This window comes from Ambystoma mexicanum, chromosome 3q, assembly GCF_040938575.1.
Source record: "Ambystoma mexicanum isolate Mex_15411 chromosome 3q, UKY_AmexF1_1, whole genome shotgun sequence".
In the NCBI taxonomy this organism is placed as follows: Eukaryota; Metazoa; Chordata; class Amphibia; order Caudata; family Ambystomatidae; genus Ambystoma; species Ambystoma mexicanum.
Window position 1 is genome coordinate 52,702,191 of NC_090926.1, and position 24,177 is coordinate 52,726,367.

The 24,177-nt window shown below is 43.9% G+C and overlaps 1 long non-coding RNA gene across 1 annotated transcript in view; it reads left to right on the plus strand.

The window, feature by feature from the left end:
- LOC138581791 (uncharacterized) overlaps window positions 1-24,177 on the plus strand; it is a 377,513-nt gene that overhangs the window by 248,339 nt on the left and 104,997 nt on the right. Inside the window, exon 3 of the long non-coding RNA XR_011304787.1 lies at window positions 18,857-18,980. This is a non-coding gene — a long non-coding RNA (uncharacterized lncRNA). The remainder of the gene's footprint in view (window positions 1-18,856; window positions 18,981-24,177) is intronic.

A 24,177-nucleotide genomic window follows, 5' to 3' on the forward strand; every position in this document is an offset into this window, starting at 1 on the left:
CTATGTGGATGCCATACACTGGGGCAACAGGGCTCTGGAGTGGAGCATCTCAATCAGAGGTATATAATTAGTGGCCCATTTTCTAGAGTTTTGGGGGACAGCATTGTCCTTTCTGCGGTGTTGTGAGAGTAATGGCCTTTCTGACTGGATATTAGGTTAGTGAAATGATTTCCTAGGGGATATCTATAGGACTGCCACTCTTCAGGATCTCACTTCCCTGGTCCTACCAGTTCTCCTTTTAATCCCTGCCACCAGATAATCTCTTGTTGAAGCCTGGGGGGATCCTTCACCCTTATTGTCTCGGAAGGATAGCTCAACGGCAATATGCTCGCCTTGGAAGCAAGAGGACACGGAGCAACGCAGGTTTGATCCCCGGGTCCGCACTTAGAAACCTCTGGGCACTAAGCACATTATAAATAACCTATTGTATCATATCATATCATTCCCTCTAAAAACTGTGCATGGTCACCATGCTGGGTAGGTCCAGGGCCCAATCCTGTCCCCTCCTAGAGCCCTATAGAGATTGGAGGGGGGTTGACGTCCCTATGGCTGGTGATGGGTAATCCCTTGTGTACCTATACCATGCCCCCAATCTATAAACAGGTCCCACCTGTCTTTTATCCTAGAAAGGGCACCTACTCTTGATTCAGGGTAAACTATCGGTACAGCAAGCAAATAAAGTAGATCGTCCTGCCCTCCTATCGCCAAGGTGGGCACAATGTCTAGTCATTCCTTCAGTACTTGACAATTCATCTAGTGGCACCCTCTGCTACTTTCCATCACTTCTTCATCTTAAATATATAAATCTCCGAACGGTTGTGAATTATTAAAAAACAATGATCATTTTATTATTTTATTTTATACATCAGTATTCACGTATATCAAAAATACATCTTTCAACACTTGTTCTCAGTGTAAAATACAGCAAAGTGTAAACAGTACATCCAACCACAAAAAAGTGCAAGTGCATCAAAGTGCTATCTAACAAAAAACTTTGTCAAACTGACTTGTATAGGGAACATGGAAGGTTTGAGATTATCACTAGTGAATAGAATGTGTTGATGCAAGGAACGTAGAACATGGCCAAAGACAATGATTATTTTCATGTGATCATTTCTGACCATGCAATAATAGTTCTGGTATTGTGCACAGCAGCTATGTACCTTCCATGTTCCCTATATAAGTAAGCGAAAGCCAAGTGTACTTTTCTCTTACCCACAAAATGGTTTTGCATCACACTTTGCTTGGATGAAGCAAAGAGGGCAATTGTCTTGTTCACACAAGCGCCTCGCATCACATGGCAAAGTGATTGACTGGCTTGTGTAGACCTGTTTATAGACGTGAGCCTTACCTCCCAGTCGGCATCACACCGGTTCCAGTCGGAGAGGAGGCTTGTCACCAATCTATATAAGAGGAAACTGGTTAACCCGCCCTTTCACAATAGAACGATTTTGGGACGGCACATGGTCCTAGATCAGAGGTCTTCAAACTTTTTTTAGATTGGAGGAAATGGGAAGAGGAGGCTCACATGGTCATACTGGACCATAAAACGGTTTTAGGCACCAATGAAAAAAGGGCCAGCAGTTGTAAATGGATATTAAGTCCTTTTGACTGTTTGATTAGCACCCAAGGGGTTGTTTTTTGTTCAAATGTAAACAAATTGTGATATTTAAAGAATGTTTATTCAGCAACAATGGTCAAAACTACTAGCTGCATAATGAAGTAACTCCTCAAACTGGCCCACATTGGCCAAAAAAGTGGCCCATTTTGACTGGCCTACACAAGCATCTTGCATTTTTGGTACGGTCATCGCCCTATTGCCCTATAGGCCAGTCTAAGCCTGCCGGCTCATCCATAATGGGTGAGGGTGCGTCTGCCCACTGGCCATCTCACCCATAATGGAGGAGCCGAGGAGCCAGCCCAGTGAAACACTGAGCACTCCCTCCGCTTCTTTTTCCAGCTGAGGGAGTGCTCCTGGGCTGGCTGAACTGTCAAAGGGAAACACTGTTTGCCTTTGACAGTTCATTTCCCCAGCCGCACATGATCACGGAGCCATGCAACGCTGGCGGTGTTTTGCTTCGCCAGCCTTGCATAGCTCATTGGAAATGCTGGCTGGGGCACTGCATATACGTATGTGCGAGGGGGTGCTCCTGCGCCTCCTCGCACATACGGGCAGAGCAACCTGGAGCGGTGCATTTTAGCAACCACACGCAGGCCCCTTCTGAAGGTACGTTTGTGGTGATTTATTTTTTATTTAAATGTGTATGGATGTGTTTATGCTTGTGATATGGGACTGTGGTTGGAGCAGGATGGCGGCAGCACTGGGATAGTGGTGGGAGTAGGGTGGGGAGGGCCCAGGGTCTGTACTGGGAGTAGGGTGAGGTGACGGCACGCAAAAGTTCATAGCGATTTCTACATATTGTCCATCTGGCCCTTTTGGGGGGGCCCAGCCTGCCCAAACGGTGCTCAGGGGGTGCCCAGGCCAAAAAAGTTTGAAGACCACTGTCCTAGATAGATGCGTAACAATTGAACGCATTGAAAAACAGAGCGTTTGTCATTATCAAAAATAGATATTTATTATTTTCTATAAAAATCTTAACAGATTATAGCGTACAAAAATACCTATACAGATATAAGGAACATTTCGACAACTGTTCAACAAATAAATGACATTACAAAGTTTGTGTGGCTAGGGAATAGTACGAGGTGCTCTATTTTACTGCAAGATACCATCTTTCATTAATAAATAAACAGCTCGAAGGCAGGCAGCTGCAGCAGAATCACCACATTTTTTGTCCCTTTTCCCTCTCTGTTTGCTACCTTGTCCCTCCCTTTCCCCTGCCCTTTTCCCACCCTTTCCTCATCTTTTCCTTCCCTTTTTCCTCTATTCCCCCCTCCTTTCTCTGCCTAACCATCCTTCCCCTCACTTGCCGACCTCTCCAGTGTTTTTTGTGCCCAAACGGCAAGGAGACCTGTGGCCGTGCATAGATTGCAGTGCAGTCATTCAAACCAATGTAAAGAACCATTATCCGCTCCCTTTGATCTCCAAGTTACTCCACCAATTGCGATATGCTGTGGTTTTCATTAAAACTGACGTGAGAGGGGCCTATAACCTTGTTCGCATTCGCCATGGGGATGATTGGAAGACTGCATTAAAGACCAAGTATGATGTTGTTGAGTATCTGCTTATGCCCTTTTGGCTGTGGAACTCCTACACCACATTTCAGCACTTTATGGTTGAAATATTCAGTGACATACTTGACTTGACTGGTTTGTTATTATCGTTATCATCTACTTGGATGACATACTGATTTTCTCAACCTCGCTGGAAGAACATATACTACATGCCCGGATGGTGCTCCAAAGGCTTAGGGACCAGTCCATCAATGCCAAGGAGGAAAAATGTCTTTTACCTGCCAGAGAGATGGAATTCTTTGACTACTGGTTATTCACAGAAGATGTGACAATGAGTCAATCTAAAGTCCGAGGTGTAGTAAATTGGCCCCAGCCTAGAACTGTGTGCGCTACAGTCATTCGTCGGTTTTGCACATTTTTATAGGCATTTCCTTCATGCCTTTTCTAGGGTATGGATAATTTTTCTCTGGTCCAAGAATGCGCAGGAAGCGTTCCAGCATTTGAAGCAGGCCCTTACCACTGCTCCCATTCTGCAGCACTCTAATCCAGAGGAAATGTTTCACGTTGAGGCCGATGCCTCAGCCACAGCAATTGGTGCCATCCTGTCTCAATGTAGCTGTTAAATTTGATTTCTGCACCTTGTTGCTTTCTGTTCACTGAAACTGTCAGCTATTGAGCAGAATTGCACCATGACGGAACGGGAGTGGCTGGCTATTAAAGCTGGGTTTCGGGAGTGGTGCCATCAACTATTAGGGGCATGTCATACTGTAACGGTGTACTCCGACCATAGGAACTTATAAGCAATGGTCACAGCTATCTGTACCATCGTCCGGCAAGTACGGTAGCAAAAATTCTTCTCAATATTTGATTTTGTGAAGACATACAGAGCGGGGGTTCAGCACAGGAAGGCTACTGCTTGTCCCACCAATTCAGACATGTGAATGAACCGCTACAATCTGATCCCAACATAGCTTCTGAACGAGTGCTCTGTCTATGTACGCTTCCCTTGGGCATCCGGCAAGAACTTGAAGCTTAGGTAGGAGCACACACAGTGGAGACCGTTCCCCAAAGGGTTGCAGTAGTGGACAGCATTCCTGTGCTCCAGGATGATCTGTTCCTGCACTCAGAAAGTCTGCAGCGGCAGGCCCATTGCTGGTTTCATGATCCCTGAATTGTGGCTTATTCAGGCCAATGAAAGACGTTTGTGCTTCCAAGCCCTTGGTGTTGGGGGACTCGTACATTAGGTTATTGGGCAGTTTGAGCCCAAGGCACAATTCCCAGAGAGATTCAGTGAAGCATGTGCGCCGGTCATATCTGCTCACAAGGATGATGTGGTTCTATGTGATTTTTCTGCAGACCGATTTTGTGTGCCCTTCAAAAGGCCGAAAAATGACATTTTGAATCCCCTCTCCCCCCTCTGATATGATATGATATTTAATTTAAATTGCACCCATACACAAGTGTTTCAGGAAGTCGATCACGCCCCCACCGTCTCCCAACCAGGCGGTAGTGCTATAAAATCAGTGCATTCTCCCCCAAACTCCCCCCCCTAAAATCCCCCAACACCCCTTCCCTGCTGACCACAATCTTCTTCCCCTCCGACACAGACAGTCACACGCACACATATTTACCCGCTCACCTTCCCCACTCACAAACACACACACACACAAATTACAAACCAGAAACACTTACTTAACTCCCTCGAAAATCCCTCAACTGGCCTCGACTGTCAGCCGCTGTGTGCTCGCGTGTATGGTGGGGCATGACAGTTTGATTTAGAAAGACCGCTCAGAGCAGTCTCCGAGGAGCTGTCTAAATCGATCTTTTTTAATTTCTCGAAATTAAAAAAGACATTGGGCCTCATAACAAGTTTGGCAGCAGCGCTGCCGGTAAAACCGGCAGGCTGCCGTCAAACTTGCTAAATGTTCCGGCGCCCATGAATGGGCAATTACCGGGTCATTACGGCCCTGCCAGACCCGGTAATTGCCCATTCGCGGGCGCCAGATTGAAATGCTCCCCATTCCCATTGAGCCCCATAGCCCCATAGGGCTCAATGGGAATGCGGAGGTCGGATGCACCAGCACCATTCAGAATGGTGCCGGTGCATCCGACATGTTCTGTTCACAGGTGTGGTACGCCCGCCAGGTCAGACCTGGCGGGCGGGAAGGCACCCACAAGCAGACCTCGTAGTTTGCCGGTCCGGTAACAACGGTACCGGCAAGCTTACTGGTACCGTTGTTACCGGACCAGCAAACTTATAATGAGGCGCATTCTCCTTTAATAATGGATGAAATAGCCTGTATCAAGGCAGAGACAAGGGGTCACTAGATTCCATTTTACTTGTGTGAGTTAGGGAGGCTCAGTCAAGTAAAAGGACACAGAGATAACAAGAACCCTCCAGCGGTTAAGACCTTCCTCCCAACCTTGCAGTGTAGGATGCAGATATACATTCACTACGCCAGAGATTTAGGTGAAAAGTCGGGAGGCATGTCGCCAGGCTCTTCCAGCTGTGAGGAGAGAAGGACCAGCAAGGTTAGCAGTTAAGGACCAGAAGTTCCTTACCTGAATTAAGCACCCCTGAGATGATTTTGAAGAGGGGAGGTCGAACTATGCCCCTCGTCCCGGAAGACACTCCAACCGAAAGAAGAATCAAAGACAATATGGCCGCCGATCGTACAAGCTCGCACCAATCCCCACTGCACCCATGATGGACAAGTACCACAAGAAATACCCTCTCAGTCGACCCTACAACCTATGAGCAGTGCGAACATTACCCAAAGTGGATGAAGATGCATGTTGAGAATAGTAATGCTTTAGAGCGCGTGCCGTCACGCAAGCCTTTGTTCCTTGTTTAGATTCTAAGGGAAGGGGTTCGTGTGACGGCAGCGACGGTTGATGGGAGGCAGCTTGAAGAGAGGTTGTGCCGGCGGGCTCGCTATATTAAACTTCTTAATTTACTTACAATTACTGCCTCTGGATCATCATTACATTTGGCGACGAGGATAAAAACACAGGGAGCCTGCGGCAGGAAGCAACGCTGCAGCAGGACATTGCACGCTGCGGGGGTCGGACGACCACCTGTGTGCTCCGGCGCCCCTGCCCCTCCCCGAATCCAGGGTGGGAGCGGAGTGAGAGGCGCCGCTGGGGCCTGCTGCTGGCCTCTTCATCCAGCGTATTGTCCTGTGAGGCACACAGGAGTCTGGCGGGAACGCTCGTCCCCGCTTCCCAACGACGCAGTTGCCAGGTGAGGAGGGGCACTGGGAGAGCGGGGAGGAGTTGGGCAAGGAGGGGTGTTACCTCTCATTGTACGGCACCGCAGTGCAAGGCAGAGTAGTCGTGTAGCTCACACCCCTCAGCACGGCCAAAGTTTTGAAAGAAACTGGAGAACGAGCTCCACCACCTCACGGACTCATATATAAACAAACACGCCCACGGCTGCAGTAGAAATGAGGTAATAAGCCCAATCTCCTCGCAGACTCAAATAAGAATAAACAATTTATTGGAGAAAACTGATATGTTCAGCACGAATTACAAAGCAAGCAAAGAACTTCAAATGTGACGCATATACAGTGGTTAGGAGAGTAAAGTGCACATATTTTTAGTTTCAAACTTAGTGAGAGTTGGGTTTGAGTAATTTTTTTTTTTTTTTTTGCTGAAATAATTTCTGGTGCAGTACTATTTAAATATGGCAGCAGCCAGTATGGCCCCACCTCCTCCTTTCCTAATGGAACCAGGAGTACCACTAATAAGGTGGGACAGATGGAAGAAGATTTTTGATACATATCTTGTAGCAATTGGAGGTGACAAATTTGCTGCTGCAAGAAAGGAAGCAATACTCCTGCATAATCTAGGCATGGAAGGGCAAAGCGTATATGAAGGTTTGCCACAACCTCCACAAGAAGGTCAAGGAGAAGTGGATCAGTACACACTGGCTGAAAAGAAGCTGGAAATTCATTTTGAGGCTCGAAAATATATAACATTTGAGAGGCATACATTTTTTCAAAGAATGCAAGACCCCAGCAAACCAGTAGAGAACTTCATAGCTGCATTAAGATCTTTGAGCCACACGTGTGAATTTGGTCAATTAACAGATTCGCTAATAAGGGATCAGTTAGTGCATTGTACAAACAACATGAAGATTCAAGAAAGACTGCTGACTAAAGATGTATCTCTAGAAGTAGCAGTAGAGACTGCCAGAAGCATGGAGCAGACACATAAGTACATGTCGTCTATGAAGGGGGACAAGCATGAAGGAGAAGTGTCGGCAGTGAGGGGAATCAGAAGAATGAATATGAATAAAGAGACTAAGTACTATGTGGCAGCAATTGCCACATTTCGACGAGCGCATTCTGTCCAGCAAGAAATATTAACTGCTTAAAATGCAAAAAAAGGGGACATTTTGCAAGAGTTTGTCAAAAGGCAAATCAAGTACATGGCATTGAACCTGGAGCAAGATTCCCAGAACAAGAAGATAGCGTGAGCACAGTCCAGAACATACAAACCAAACATGTGTTGGAGATAGCGGAAGTTTCCAATAAGGGAGGTTCTCCGACAGATGTGTTTTTGGTAAATGGAAGAGTGGTTACATTGAAAGTAGATAGTTGCCCACCTTGGACTTTAGTATCCAGAATAACTTTTCAAAGTTGTTTACAAGGAAAACTCACTGATCTGAAGGAGCACAGCATTGAACCATATGCATATGGCAACATGAGGATTGAGGTGTTGGGAAAGTTTCAAGCAGCCATTAAATATAAAGGGAGAAGTTGTGAATCAGAAGTATATGTAACGCAAGAAGGCTCTTCTCTTTTAGGTTGAAGTGAGCAACGTAAACTAGGCATTCGCAATTCAGGCGGTTCAGAAAGTGGAATAGCTTGGGCATGAAATTGATGAGTCTGGAGTAAAACCGAAGAAAAGCTTGGTAGAAGCAGTAAAGAATGCACCAGTACCATCTAACAAAGACCAAGTGAAATCTTTTTTGGGTCTTGCTGAGTATTACCATCGTTTTGTCAAATATTTTGCTATGGTTTCAACTCCTATAAGAATGATACTCAAGAAGGGTGCCAAGTTTGAATGGTCCCCAGAGTGTGATACAGCATTTGAAAACATTAAGAAAGGTATAAGTGAAGCTCCCTCAATTGGAAGGTTCGATCCACATAATAAAACAGTGTTGGTAGTAGATGCACGTATACTGGGTCTTGGAGCTACATTGGTACAATATGACATGGATAAGAGGGAAAGGGTCATTGCATTTGCATCAAGGGCATTGAAGGGAGCAGAGTCTAAATATTCTGTTATTGAAAGGGAGACCTAAGATGTGTACTGGGCCATCAAGCACTTTAAGTATTTTTTGTGGGGCAGACAGTTTGTTGTTAGATCGGACCACAAACCGTTAGTGCAACTATTTGAAAGTGGTAAGTGGACTTTAGGTTCACCCAGGATAAGTCGATGGGGCCTAGGACTACACGCATATAACTTTGAGGTGAGTTTTCTTCCAGGAAAGAAGAATATTGTAGCGGATTGCCTATCCAGGTTACCGATTGAGGACACTGAAGTTGAGGTTGATGATGGTAGAATTGAAGAATCAGTAGTGGCAGAGGTAAAGGAAGCGGTTAGTCAGGAGATATGGTTGCAGGGAGAAAAATCTGATATAGAACTTAAATTAATCAAAGAGTGGACAGTGAAGGGATGGCCCCAAAAGAGAACTTTAGAAAAAAAATGTGATGTATGGAGGGAGCTCAAGGAAGAATTGAATATTTCTGAGGATAGACTAAGAAGAGGAAAGTGTATTGTTCCTCCGGAGTCTGTCAGGTCAAGGTTACTTGAACTTGCTCATGAGGGTCACCCAGGGGAAGGTGCTATGAAAAGAAAACTTTGTCAGAATTATTGGTGGCCACGGATTGACAAGATATCTGAAAAGTGGGTGAAAGACTGCATGATTTGCCAGATGAGTGACAAAACTAGACTTCTATGATTCCCAATCATGTTCCCATTGAGCCTTGGACCAGAGTTGCTGTGGACATAATGGGTCCAATAAGGGGTTTAGGAGGAGGTCTAAGGTTTTTGTTTGTGTTGATTGATTATCATTCAAAATGGGTTGAGTGGGAGGCAGTTAAGGAAGTCACAGCTAGAGAATTGATAACTTTCTTGGAGAAGGTATTATTTAGAGAAGGGGTGCCAAAGGAACTTGTTTCAGACAAGGGAGTTCAATTTGTGTAAGAAACTATGAAAAATTTCCTCAGAAGTTATGATATAAGACACATCAAAACGGCGTTGTATCACCAAAGGGCCAAGGGTCTTGTGGAGAGGGTCAATCATTGGCTGAAGGAAGCGTTGCAATTAGCTATGAGAGGGGGGCAACCGTGGAGAGAGGTTTTAAACTTGTTGACGTGGAGTTATCTAACCACCCCACATTCAGTGACAGGAGTGTCATCTTTTGTATCTCTGAAGAGTAGAGAACCAAGGACCAAGTTGTGTCCAGGATGGTTAGGGATTGCCAAAGTCGTTCATGTAGATAGAGAACAAATAATGAGACTCATAAATGCCAGCCAAGAAAAATGTACAGCGGATTTCAATGTTCGTGTAAGAGTTAAAGAACGTGAATGGAAAGTGGGAGAGAATCTGTATGTAAAGAACCCCAGACTTGTGGATAAGTGTTGTGAAAGTAAATATTTGGGGCCAAAGAAAATATCAGCAGTTAAAAAGTCAGTGGTAATTTTGGAAGGAGGACAAGTCTGGTCAAAAGGAAGAATTGCGAAAGCGTATGGAAGGAATGAAACAGTGGAGGATGCAGGGCAGCAAAATAAGAAAGGAAGTGTGAATGAGGAAATGAGTAATAGAAAGAAGTTTGGTGTTTCTAGCAGGTTGAAGTTCAAGCCAGCATGGATGAAAGACTATATGTTGTGAATTAATAAAGTTTTGAGTTTATTAATATGATATTTCTATAAAGGTCTTGGTACCTCTATGGTTCCACATTCTGTTGTACCTGTTATTTCCTAATATGTGTTATACTTGTTTTGGTGCCTCTTATGGTTCCATGATTTGTTGTACATGTTATTTCCCTAATGTTTTGTTTTATGCATTGTTCATTAAATTAAATATTTGGAGTTAATTTGTCTTCCTAAGGGGGAAGATATGTTGAGAATAGTAATGCTTTAGAGCGCATGCCGTCACGCGAGCCTTTGTTCCTTGTTTAGATTCTAAGGGAAGGGGTTCGCGTGACGGCAGCGAGGGTTGATGAGAGGCAGCTTGAAGAGTGGTTGTGCCGGCGGACTCGATGTATTAAACATCATAATTTACTTACAATTACCGCCTCTGGATCATCATTACAATGCACAAGACGGAACCAGAGACAACTATATGGACAAAATCGACTAAAGTGCTGAGAAGCCATGCCTTAAGTCTTTAGAGACCACACAACATAGCAGCATCAGACATGAAGCACACGTGCCATCTGCACATTCGAGACACCCACACACCCAAATACACGAAAAACACATGTGTACAGTTCTATGAGATAGAAGACAGTGACAGGCACATACTGTCTGCACGTTTGTTATTTTGCCATTAGCTTATCGCAGCAACGCAGAAACTGCCAGAAGCAAGAAGATCACATGTACACGATTGCAGATGCTTACATGAAAATAACCCTATGGAATGGCAGGAGCACTCAAGGCACCTGACAAAGCCATAATGCACTAACCTATCGATGCTATACAGAAGGGGCCCAGGAGAAACCAGACCATGGCTTAGGAAATCATAGTAGGCCACAACCGTCAACAGAAAACCTGAAGCCACGCTGAGTGCTATGCAAGCAGAACTACTGTGTGGGTGACAAGGCCACTGCCAAGGTTGCACTGTTGCAAAGTGACATTCTTTACCCTGAACCGAAGTAACACCGGCAGCAGAAAAGCATAATTCTTCCTTAATGCAGAATAATTCAGAGCTCCAAAGCTCACAAACACGGTCTCTGGACACGTGACCCAGCCAAGCATTGGCAGCTGGGAAGAAGCAATCGTCTCACGGACCAGACAATGGTTGCAACAAAGTTGTTACACTCAAGCTACAGTTATGCGCTGAGAAAGGAGCACTCTCACGGCAATAATGGTCTAGACACGGTTACATCGCAGACACATAGTTACACATAGCAATGTGAACAGGTGCAGTCCGAGTTGGGAATTTTTTTGTCCCAGGCCTGGGGGCTCATAGCTCAGCCAATCACAACTTATGGCCCTAGGGGTGGGTAGCTGGGGCCACCGACTAATCATAAGGTTCACATACTGTAACAATTAGTAAGTAACAGTTTTCGGGGATGGTCCAGGCCTGACACCTGACATAGTAACATCCAATCCACTAACCTCCATAGGGGCTACTATAGGGGAACTACCACTCACTAGCCAACCCAGAGTGAAGATAGGTTTCTGCAGAGAGGCCCACAGTATGATGCACTTGTGACATAATATTCCATCAAAACAGGCCTGCGGTGCCATAGTTCTTCGAGCTGTGCCTCGATTTACCTCTGCGCATTTGATCTCTGTTGGTTTGTTGGCTGTATTAAACCTCAGTTGAACTTGCTACTTGTCTAGACTTGCATTCCTTTTGGGATTGGGAAGGAGTTAGGCCTTCAATGAGTTTGGCATCCGCGGATCATCCTAGCACCCCACCCTGCTTGCCTAGGAGACCATCCTAACAATATTGTTTGGAGTGGGGCAGAGTAAAGCATGGTCTACCATGTGCAGTTTGATTCTGTGAAGGAGTAACTTTCCAATATCCATTGAGGAGGTAGAGCACTTTTGGAATTGTAGCTGGAGCTTCAAAAGCCCTGTCACACCATGGAGCAGAGCAGAGTGGGGCAGAGCGAAGCATGGTCCACCGAGGTGGAGAGGTGAGAGGCTTTGAGAATACAGCCTAAACTGGGTGAGACTTATCTTGCAAAGACTACAGTGGTAAGCATCGATTAACTATTCTGTTTGAGGCTAAGTGTAGCCGACACATACACCGCTCACTGACCACGCTGATAATTATACTGTTGTTTCAGTGTTATCGGAAAGTAGCGTTGTTTGTATGCAGATGGACAAGGTAGTCTTTTTGTTCTTTGGGGAGTGAACGTAAGTACACGTGTACCATTGAAACGTAACTACCTGTTATTGACATTGTAGCAGGGTGCAGCCTGCGGGCAGCAAAGATATATAATTAAGTCGGTGTGCTGGCATTTTGAGCGGATCTAGCCAGTTCCACGATCTGGGCAGAAATGGTAATGGACCAAGTGAATTAGCAACAATATCAGGCCATTGAATACTGGGAATTTATACGCAGGTTTTAAATTGCGACAAGCACGTTTCTGAAGCCGCGCACATCGGGCTGAACGTTGCGAGTGGCGGTGATTGGGCCCGGGTAGTGGATGGTATACACGCATATCGTAAAGGCGGCAAATACAATCAAGTAGGGTGAGTTAATTTCTTTGAACTGCCGGATAAACTCTCTTTAATAGTTTTTGCAACAAATTAATGGCAAGCAAAAAGAATGACAATTTGGATTGCTAGGCCAATACGAACATTCAAAACAAAATGACTGAAAGGAAGCAAGGGAGACTCAAGGAAATGTACATCAGTAAAGAAGCCGTACCTGAAGCTTTAGTGCAAACATACTCACATAATTTGATTAGTGGTGATGTTGTGAACATAATTACATTTTTTAAGGGCTCAGCAAAAAATACAAAAGCATTGCTTGAAATGCCTTCAACCTCTGGTGTGGAGTCCCGAGTGCCTAGTAGGTATGCCTCAAAAAATCTAGACAATAACAATGTGTTGCTCAATGTATGTCTTTCTTTACAAGCGGATGTTCTCCAGTTACCTAGTACCAATCTCTCTAAAAACTTGGGTGCACAACAACTGACCAGTGCGAAACTAACATCGAGGCAAACCAATGTTGGGGCGAGTCAAAGACTTTCAGGGTCACCACGTTTAACTGGTCTCTTAGGAAAGATAAGTTGTAACGCAGGAAGTGAAAGTCTGCTGTCTGATGAGTCTGTTGGTAAAAATGCGACTAGTACTAGCACTGGAGATGCAGCTTGTATTGTGCAAAATGAGGCACTCAACTTTGCACAACATTTTTTTTTTAAGTGTAATTTTATATGAGTGCAAACACAACGCCAGACTTCCATGCTTGAAGAGATTACACAGTCAGTGAATGGTAATGGGATGAAAAATGTGCCCGTTACTAATAAGCAATGGCAAATACATTTAAGCCCTGTCCTGTTGAGTGCACTTACTGGGCATGAAATAATGGTGTCTGGTGGAATGGTGACTGATCAGCTGGAATCCACTTTGGTGCAAAGTGATGAGGAACAAGTAGAAGTCAACAAACCAACTTATAACTCTATAGAGTCTCGCAAATCAAGAAGTAAAATGGGGAAGATTAAACAAGAGGGTCAAGTAAAAAAGAGCATGGTATCAATCCCAGTTGTTCAAGCGTTTAATGTGCAACAAGGGAAAGCGACCATCGGACAGAAAAGAGCCTGCAAAAAAGCAGCCAGAAGCATAAGAAGATCTAAGAATAAAATGGGGAATCTTACCTCCTGGCTGTTATCTGCTGGCAACGGTAAAACTGGGCAGGTCTTAAGTGATGAAGGGCTATTAAAACCAACAGGGACCATTCACTTAGATCTGACCATTCAGACGATACAGCATTGGAAATATCTGACTCTGATTCTTCATCTGAAGGTGAATCTGAGCAAAATGTTAGTGCCACGAGGATGGTATCAAAAGTGACTCAATCAAATAAGAAAGATTTTAAGTCATGTTTACCCCCAATGTATTCTACTATTTCTAGATTGTTTGATGATGGTGGCAGAGTTATCTTAGATTGGTTTAACCATCTACCTTCTTTGCATGCTTTACAGAGTTCAAACTTTGATTTTGTGGAACAATTGAAAGGTTAAAGTGCTTATGTGACTAAGATTCACAGTTCGGACTCTGAAATTGTACACCTGATTAGAAATAACTCTCTGGCTCTATTGAAATGGGGATATGATATTAATCAAGTTGCTGATTTAAAAACAACAAAACCATCTAAAGTTATCCAAAGGGTGCAGCTATCGAATTTATGGGGTAAGGTTGTGAAAGTTTCTAAGAAAGCAACTGAACCAGGGGAAAATCTAGCAGTCAGAAATGCTATAGCAAAGTTTCACTGGGAATGGTTATTGTCATTCTTACCCATTCCCTCTCAGCGTTCCTAAAAATCATGTTAACATCTCTTGCTGGAATACGAGAGACTATATTAATCTGTTTGCAAAAGGGGGTTCGTTTGCAAACTTACAAACCTGAGATATCATCTTAAATCAGGAATCATGGGTGATTGGTGAGGTATAGTTTGATGGCTACACTTGTTTTAATAATCCAGCAAGGAGAGGCTCTAGCAGGGTGCCATTTGGTGGCCTGCTAACTTTATGAAAAAATGTATGTGAGGCTGGACAGATCAAGGCAGAGATTTCTAGTCTGTACATCCAGATGACTGAGGTTCGCTATAGTTATTATTACAGCATACTTGTGGTAAATGTTTATGATCCCCCTGGGGGTAATGAAACGGGGAAGACAACTATATATTAATCACTTGTTTTATATGTTAAACAACATCAGGACAGTGGGGTACTTATTGGTGGTGTTTTTAATTTACATTGTATAGAATACATTGTATCCGAAAAAGGCGTTATCTCTCTCTCCTTTAAAGGAAAACATCAAGAGTCATCTATTAGAAAGGCATGCTCATGGCTTGAATTTGTCAGTGACCTAGAATTGCAGATGATAAATGGGACATTCCCGCGGGATAGTCCAGCTGGAAATTCATGGGGAATGGGCACAAAAAGCTCGATCTTGTCTTATCAATTTTGGAGTAATCTATTATACAGCACAATAAGATCGACATTGGTTGTATTTAATAGTTTCAGTGACCATGTAATTTTAAAGATTGAGGTAGCCATGGAAAATGGGCAGAATATTGGCCAAGATAGATTGGCCCAAATTAAAGTTACTAAAGGCCTTAATAGAACTGGCTGGTCCGATAGAAACTTAGAGGCTATTACTGCCTATATGGAACAGCTGGGTAGGGTATATACAACATTTACCAATCCCAATGAAATAAGATCATATGGTCGGGAGATGAAAGTGGGTAAAGCTCATTAGCATCCCTATGACAAAATTATAAAGATAAAAAAATTGAGATATGAGACAAGATATCAGGTATAAACGTTTGCATATCACCAACAGTGATAGTATGAAAGCTGATATATGTAAAGTGAAAAATAGATATTGTAACTGGTTGAGATGGTATACATTGTCCTCCACGACTACCACATGCAGAACCGTTTATGAAACAATAAAAAAGGGGGATACACAAAAAAATGTGGCATATCTTCAATTCTAAGGGAAAGGAACCAGGGAAATTTATGGTAAATCCAATAGCCTCAAAAGATTGGGAGGTATATTTGGGGGAAAAGATGATGCTCCTGGAACTCCTAATATATATCTTGTTCATTAAATAACCTTAGTTTTGAGAGGGGGAATTTAATAACCAACATCAAGAAATTAAAGAGCTCCAGAGCCTGATGCGGTATGTAATGCAGTGAAGCTGGCTAATCCGGAGCTCTCGACAGATATGTCATATACGCTCTTTATTCAAATATAAGAATCTGGTGTTATTCCCGTTTTTTGGAGATCTTCTCACTTTATCCCCATGTTTAAGGGTGGTTTAAAAGAAGATCCCATGATTTATAGAATGTTATCATTTTTGGACGGCACTAGAAAAGTATTTTTCAAAATGTATACTGCAGAATATTGAGAACTGTGTAGCGGACAATAATATACTAAGCTAATTCCAGATAGGGTTTAGAAAGGGTTTATACAGCAATTACAACATCTTTATTGTCAATTCTCTGGTCTACCAAGCAAAGAAAAGGCATACAGTACCATTATATATATGTTATTTGTATCCGCCTTTGACACTATCAATCGTGCTAAATTGTGGGAAAATGTATGCAAAATGAAATTTCCTTTAGACCTACTCCAGGCCTGTCAGATCTTGCATGAGCAGAATGTAGCAAGAGTCAAATTAAATAGTATTGGTGACCTATCGGCTTCCATCAATGTTGGTAAAGGAGTAAAGCAGCAGTCTGTTTTGGCCCCTGCTTTATTTAATTTATTTATGGCAGATCTTAGTGAGTGTTTACAGAAGGTCAACAATGTTCCTCTGAAGTTGGGCACTTCAAAGATATTATATCTCATGTACGTAGGTGGCCTTGCGATATTTGATAGAACTTATGTAGGCATCTGCAGGAATGCAAAGGCCCATACGGTATATGCAAAGGAAAACAATTTAGTTATAAACATAGAAAAGTCTAAATGTATGCAAGTGGGCAAGGTCCCGAGAGATAAGGTGTGAATTATGACTCCTGAGGGTATAATGCATAAAGTTCAGAGCTACAGGTACCTTCGATATGAGAATGAGTCTTCTTCCAGAGAAATGTTGGTTTTTGAGAAACGTCATTCCAGGGCAATGGCTACCATGTTGTCAATAAAGAATTTTGTTAGTTCTGATGCAGGTTATAATTTATCCGGTATCATTACTCTTTAGCGTCAAAAATCGGTGTCTAGTTTAATCTATGCCCTGGAGTGTTTGTATTCAGACCCGGACAAATTTGCACTCTCTAAAGCTACATCAGTTCAGGCTATAACAGTAGAGCTTGGTGTAACCTCATCGTCTACTCTTTTAGGTATAAATATGGGTCATCTGTACGTTAAAACCATATGTGTGGATAAACAAGCTATTCTTTTGAATGATTAATGAAGAATTATTGAGGGGTCCCTATAGCACGCTAGAGGAATTCAAGAAGAAAAATGTGTTCTTCTTTAGGAATCTTACCTGGTCTCCGATTGGTCTGATGGTTTAGGTACTATTTTAAGCTTGTTAAAAAAAAGGCTCTGGAATGGGACTGGTTTTTCAATCATGATTATATTGGAAGACTGTTCTCATTAGGTACTTATTCCAAACTTTATTTTCCTTACAGAGCGTCGCAGAAATATTTATATCAGTTTCCTAGCCCCACATTTAGAAGGCTCTTTATGATGAGGCGGTTTAATAAACTACCGGTTATGGAGGCGAAGGGCTCATGGCTGAAAGTGCCTATAGCAGAATGAAGGTGTCGTCTATGTAATAATCTAGTCAATTGAATCATTGAGGCATGTGATGACCTTGTGTAGAGTCATGATAGGCCACTACATGAGGAACTATAGTCATTTTATGGATCAAATAGACAATATACGTGAAGAAACGTTTTGGTTGAACTGTTTCTCTGGATGCAATTTATCAAGAGCATTGGCCTTGGTAAAGGTATGGCAAGCTTTTGTTCATGAACTTAAATGTTGAAAAGTGTATTTTAATAATGAGTTAGAGTGATTTTGTATTGTTTCAGGTTTTAGATATGTTTTTATCTGATTGGCAATGTAATGTATAACCAGAATTTGGAAAGAATATTTGGTTTTGTTATGTTTGAATATTAATGTCTGTTGATGTATATTAACTTAATTATGTTTTTATTAATTTTTGTGAAAAGTTCTTGTAGAACCGTAACATAATTAGGAAAAAGACTATTTTGTTTGTTGATGTAAGTTGCTAGGGGAATCCAGACGTGGACCCCTTGCTCACTATTATTAGAGAGACACAGCTCCACCCTACTGATGAGGTCCAACCAGACCGAAACACGATTCTGGGGTTGCTGTTGGTACTCTTGTTCAGAGGAGAATTGCCTAGGATTTCGGTGCTGGACTGCCCCAGGGCAGGACAAAGACTGATATCTTTGGGATATTTCTTTTCTGTGAAAGATAGTGAGCTAAAGACTCTGGGTAAGTCTCTCGTAACCAGGATTAATGTCTGGCAGAGAGACTCCCAGGACCCCCTTGTTAATTTGCATATTTAAGTAACTTTGGGTCTCACCCTAAGTTACTAGGGGAATCCAGACGTGGACCCCTTGCTCACTATTCTTAGAGAGGCACAGATCCACCTTACTGATGAGGTCCAACCAGACCGAAACACGTGTCTGGGGTTGCTGTTGGTACTCTTGTTCAGAGGAGAATTGCCTAGCATTTCGGTGCTGGACTGCCCCAGGGCAGGACAAAGACTGATATGATTGGGATATTTCTTCTCTGTGAAAGATAGTGAGCTAAAGACTCTCGGTAAGTCTCTCGTAACCAGGACTAATGTCTGGCAGAGGGACTCCCAGGACCCCCCTTGTTAATCTTGTTTACGAAATACTGTGGGAAGGATTCTTCAGTTTGCGCAGTTTGTACACAGTTTGAGGTTCCAAAAGCTTATCAGGTACAACATGTTTATTCTGCTCGGGTTGCTCAACTGAAAGCTCACATTCGTGCAAAGGGTAGATCGGTGAAGGGTTTGTTTGCCACAATTTACACTGATTCCTTCTGTACCCATGATGTTGTTCACAATGTTGGCATATTGTGGAAACAGCATGGCTACCTGACATCACATGGTACTCCTATATGTAAACGTCTTAATCTTTCTGCTTTACTGAAAGCCTTATTGATGCCCTCTGCACCAGTGTCATGATTTGTCCTGATCAGTGGTGGTGACAGGAAACTTGCTAGTTGATAATTCACTGTAAATTGAGACCGTACAAGGACCCCTTGCTCCTAAGGATGTCCTTATCTATTTTCAGTGGCACAATCACCATTTGCAACTCCTTCATGTCCAGCTGTGCTGCAGGATCTAGCAGCAGACCAAGAAAAGGATGGCTGCTTTCTTCTCCAGACTGGCCCATTCAGTGCTCCATTCCAGTAAAGGTACTATGATTGCCGTAATAAACAGACACTGGTTTGCACTGTATTTTCCAACTGTTGCAGACAATTATTGTACTACCTGTGGATCTATCGGGCCAATAATGTGGGAAAAGCTGTAAAGACTTTGCCTTCAGTACATCCAGTACCGAAAATCCTTTCTTAAATGTGCATATAAAGATTTGCAGTTATCTAAATGTCTTAACTTAGGGTTTTGGTTATGTTTTATGGGTGGGTGGAAGCTTACCATTATCAAAGGGCTGACTCCGTCACTGTCACAAAGAAACTTCTGACAGACTGTATTTCTCAATGTGGTCTTACCACAGTTATAGACAGCGTCAGCGTCACACATTTCAATGGTCAGGGGGTCAGAACTATTTCCAAGGTTTGTAATATTTCAAAACATTTCCAAAAACATGTTCCATTGTGCCTATCATTTCAATCTAGTGGAGCAGCTGAATGCTGCAATGGTGATATCACTCACAACCACCGCACCACACTTAGCATTAGAATGCAGCGAACCTGCGCAAACCACTCTGGCTGCTCACATACTAAGTGCACCCAAGCACTAAATCCTACACTGCTCTCTCTACTGATATGGACCACGGTCCCCGAGGACGTTCATCCCACAGCGCTTTGCGATCATACCGATGGTACATAAGGCGCTACACGAAAGCACTATAACATATCATAACATGTTCTCCTCCTGATCAGCTTAGCAGAATCCTACTGCTATTCAGCTATCTTCTCCTGCCATAGACCTTCTCGACTACACTAATCATGGATCCTTATTTATGGGTATGAGCAAATTAAAATATTCTCTAAACACCAAAAAAAGGATACTATAAATAATGGTTCCTTCTTTTTTGATAAACGATGACCTTTGTCTAAATATGATTATGCCACATACCATGGATCGTTTTGTACATGTTGAGTCTAGAGTTGATCACACATGGACTGACATAGAGGTTGTTACATGGGATATGTGTTAACACTTTCTCAAACAGCCATCACCCGCAAGAGATAAGATAGAATCTGTCTGGGAGACCTCTGCTGAGTGTGTGGGATACTTAATTCTCACTCGGAAAAAGATTCTTAAATTGTCCCTGCAACTAGGGAAAGTGGAAAATGAGACTTCAGTTTCCCCCTCACTGATTACTGCTGAGTAAGTGGCTCTGTGTATTATGGCACTACAATATGTAATGCCTTTGGCTACTATTCTGACCTCAAAGGAGGCATCTGTGCCCTTGTGGGATCAGAATGCTATACGTTTGTCCCAAATGATGAAGACAAATTACTGACATTACTACTCCTATCAGAAAATATCTGGTTATATTACACACAGATAATACATATCTGGCGCTGGGCAAACAATTCTATTTGATCGCTAGAACCTTCCATAAGCCATGAGATCCTGTTGATTTTTACTATCTTTTTCAGAATGTATTGAGTGTATTTACTAATCAGATATGTTTTCAATTCTTCAAAACACTTTGAGAGTTCTCAAGTGGACCATGCTGATGAAGGCATCCGAAGAGAGGTTTGGGAGGGAACCTGGTTTCCTGGAGTTGATTATTCAAAGTGTTCAAAGGTGTGAGATTAGTGGCAATTAGCCTCAGGGTAAGGGTGGTTGTGGAGAAAAAATTCAAACTGCAGTTATACGCACATAAATATCTAAAGAATATTGTTGGGAAACTAAATTGTAATTGAATTTAAATGTAAGCATAAGATGTTTCCTGATTCAAGGACGACTAGGCCTCTATATTCAGTAGTAGGCCTGATGTAGCTTTTTGTGACAAAGGACGTCCCTGCAGATGTGGAACGTCCTAAGTCCCAATTTAAAATAAAAGGTGAATGCCCAGACACAGGCAGCACTCCCAGTAACGTGTCAACAGTGAGTTCACTCCTTCATTAGAACGGGGCGCCGTTGCTGCCACAGACCCCCCAATAACAACTGCTGATGAGGCGAACCCCACCACTTTTGGCCCGCCGCATCCCAAAAACAATGGGTGGGGGAGCTGGGCTCTCCCGGGGCCCCACGCCCGCTGCAGTGAGGAGAGGGTGCCCTACCTACCTGCCTACATCTCCCCACTATATGCAGGTGGAGATGGCCTGAGCTTTCCTGACCTGGCTGACGGGTGGAGGGCCTCCTGACCTCTGCAGGTCATGCCACTGGCCACACTCCAGACTCGGCTGAGCTTCAGACAAGACTCATGACTGCAAGGTAGGCGTGGCCAAGCCCAGTGAGCCCCTACCTCATGCTTTTCTTTGTTACCTATGTGAGGATACCAGAGCCATGTACGTGGCAGGCCCATGTACGGCCCATTATTAATATTATGACTGTTCACTGAGCAAAGGTGGCGTGGGCGAACAGGTGGGGTTAAAAAGAGTTGGTGGGGACTTTGAACCCAAGAACAAGTGTCCTGTGGGTGCTGCCACAACACATCCCTCTATTTCACATTAGACATGTTTGTGGATGACGATGGAGTGTCTGCCTCATCCAGAATGCCTCCACATGCCCATCAGGTGGAGCACGTGCTTCGCCGAGCACAAGAAATCCCTGAGTATTTGCCCAGAACCCAGTACCTGAGTTCGATGTCACAGGTGCTCCTACGAACCTGGGCTCTGGCTGGGATTTATGGCTGGAGAGTGTTGAGATGTTTGGTGTAGCAGCACGGGAGGACAATAACGAGGCCAAAAGATCCATGTTTTTATTTTACATTGGTGGCGAAGTCCACTAGATATTCAAGAATTTGCAGACCCTTGATGATTCATATGCTGCCACTAAACTGTTTTTGGCCTATGAGAGGTGTTACCTCTGTCAAGCACACCAGGGCCCAGCTGAATCCCTGCCTGCATATTATAGCTGGCTGTGTCGTATTCATTAAGGGAGGAAACCGATGAACTACTGGTGCAAATATTCCAACTCTGTGCATCGTCGCAATTGCACCGGCAAATCCTTAAAGACCTGGATATCCCACTGCAGAGGATTCCGGAGCTTGGCAGGACCTATAAACTGGCCACATCGAAAGTGCTACACATGGAAGTAGCATTGGAGCCTGTTTGCATGACAGAGATGCATCCCATTGCATCCAGGACCCCACCAAGGCCTAGGAGCAGAAATACCCAAGAGGGAGACCACCTGCATCGAAGTTGTCCAAGGGGCAGCACAAGCTATGTGACGCATGTGGAGGCCAAGCCCTGCATGCACAATTTGGTTCAGCCATTGGCCAAACATGTGTGGATTGTGGTAAACCCAACCACTTAGCTAAAGTATGCCATGCTATGTGGCCTGTGTCATACACCAGTCGGTCACCACCGCCATCACAGCCCCGTCAAAGGTGTGTGGCAGCTGTAGACGATGACCAAGTCTCCACTCCATCACGTCCGGAAGAGGAAAACGACATTGAAGACGTGTTTTTCATCTCCATGATGTACCAGGATGACTGAGGAAGACACAGAAAGGCCTGCTGCTCCATCATGTTACTCTTGATGATGGTACCAGTTCTCATTGATAATGGGGCCTCAGTAAATGGCATGGCTACGTCACAGTTTCAGTGGTTGGCACAGTCTCCGAAACTGGCCAAACCTCATATCTGCATATTCACACATGAGGGGTTGCAACTCTCACGCTGGACGGTGCATTCCTCATGCCCATCATCCATGACTGGGTGTTGATACCTGTGACTTTTTTATGCCACCCTACTCAGCTGTACCAGAGTGGAAGAATTAGGCCTCATGCACTCTGCGTACCAAGTGTACCAGAGTGAAGTTGAGAGATTCTTGGAAGAGTTTAAGGTACTATTTGAGGGCATAGGTTGCCTGAAAGGGCAAGAGGTCCAACTGAACATTGACCTGCCCATCTTGCTGATAGCTCTGCACCACAAATGAATCTCGTTCCACATCAGGAAAAAGGTGGAAAGATGAACTCTCCAAATTGGCATCATTGAAAAGGTGGGGAGCCCGCACCATGGGTCTCCCTGATTGTCGTGGCGAACAAGCACAAATTCCTTATGGAGATGAGAATATGTGTCAACACGAGGCTCCCCAACAGGGACATTAGACACGAAAGACACCCCTCCCCCACTCTCGATGACATCTTGTCAGACTTGCAACGAAAAAAGATGTTCTTAACACAGGCTAACATCAAGTATCACTGCACGTTGACTTGAGGGTGATCACAATGTTTTCCTCACACACGGGGCAATTTTGTTACAAACAGCTCAGCTTCAGGGTGTCCTCTGCTTCTGAGATGTTCGAACACACCATCTGTGACTGGTATGGCTCACCGGTGTCCTGAACGTGAGTGAGGCCGTCCTCATCTTTGCTGCATCGGAACAAATTCACTTGAGGCGGTTGATGGCTATGTTCCATCGCCTGAAACAACATGGTTTGACACTTAATAGATGGAAGTGTCATTTCTTCCAACCAAAGGTGAACTTTTTGGGATTTGTGTACCACGAGCATGATTTATCTCCAGATCCTCATATGGTCAAAGATATAAAGCATACAGTGCCCCCCACTTCCATGCCACAGGTGCAATGTTTTCTAGGAATAGTATACTTTTGTGGGCTGTTAATTCCCAATCTGGCTACAATAACTGAACCGTTCAGGGGGCTGACAAAAAAAGATCAAGACTGGAAGTGCGGCCGGGCTGAACATGAATACAGCCCTCAACGCCAATGCCAGAATGGCATACTTTGACCCGCCCATGACCACAAAGCTAGTGCTAGTCCTGTAGGCTTGGGCACAGTGCTCATCAGGTAGATACTAAAGGTAACCAATGACCCATTGCTCATGCAAGTAGGGCTTTCACTCCCACAGAGTGGAGAAATCCGCAAATTGAAAGGGAGGCTTTGGCGGTCCTGCAGGGCTGCAAGCACTTCCACCTATACATCTTTGGACACCTGGTGACAGACTACACTGATCACAAACCCTTGACCCTGATCATGCAAGGGTCCTCTATACAGCCCCCCATGCAGCATGAAAGATGGCTCTTGCAGCTCCAAGACTATGGAGTGACTCTTTGGTACAGAGCAGGGGTGGCTAACCCTGCAGACTATCTGTCTCAACATGCCACACAGCTTCAGGGTGTACATGAGTTCATCGACAAATACATTAAAGGTTTTGTCGGAATGATCAAAAGGTTGGTCATCTGAAAGACTATGACCCACATGAAGTGATAGAAGTCAAGCCATGCTGC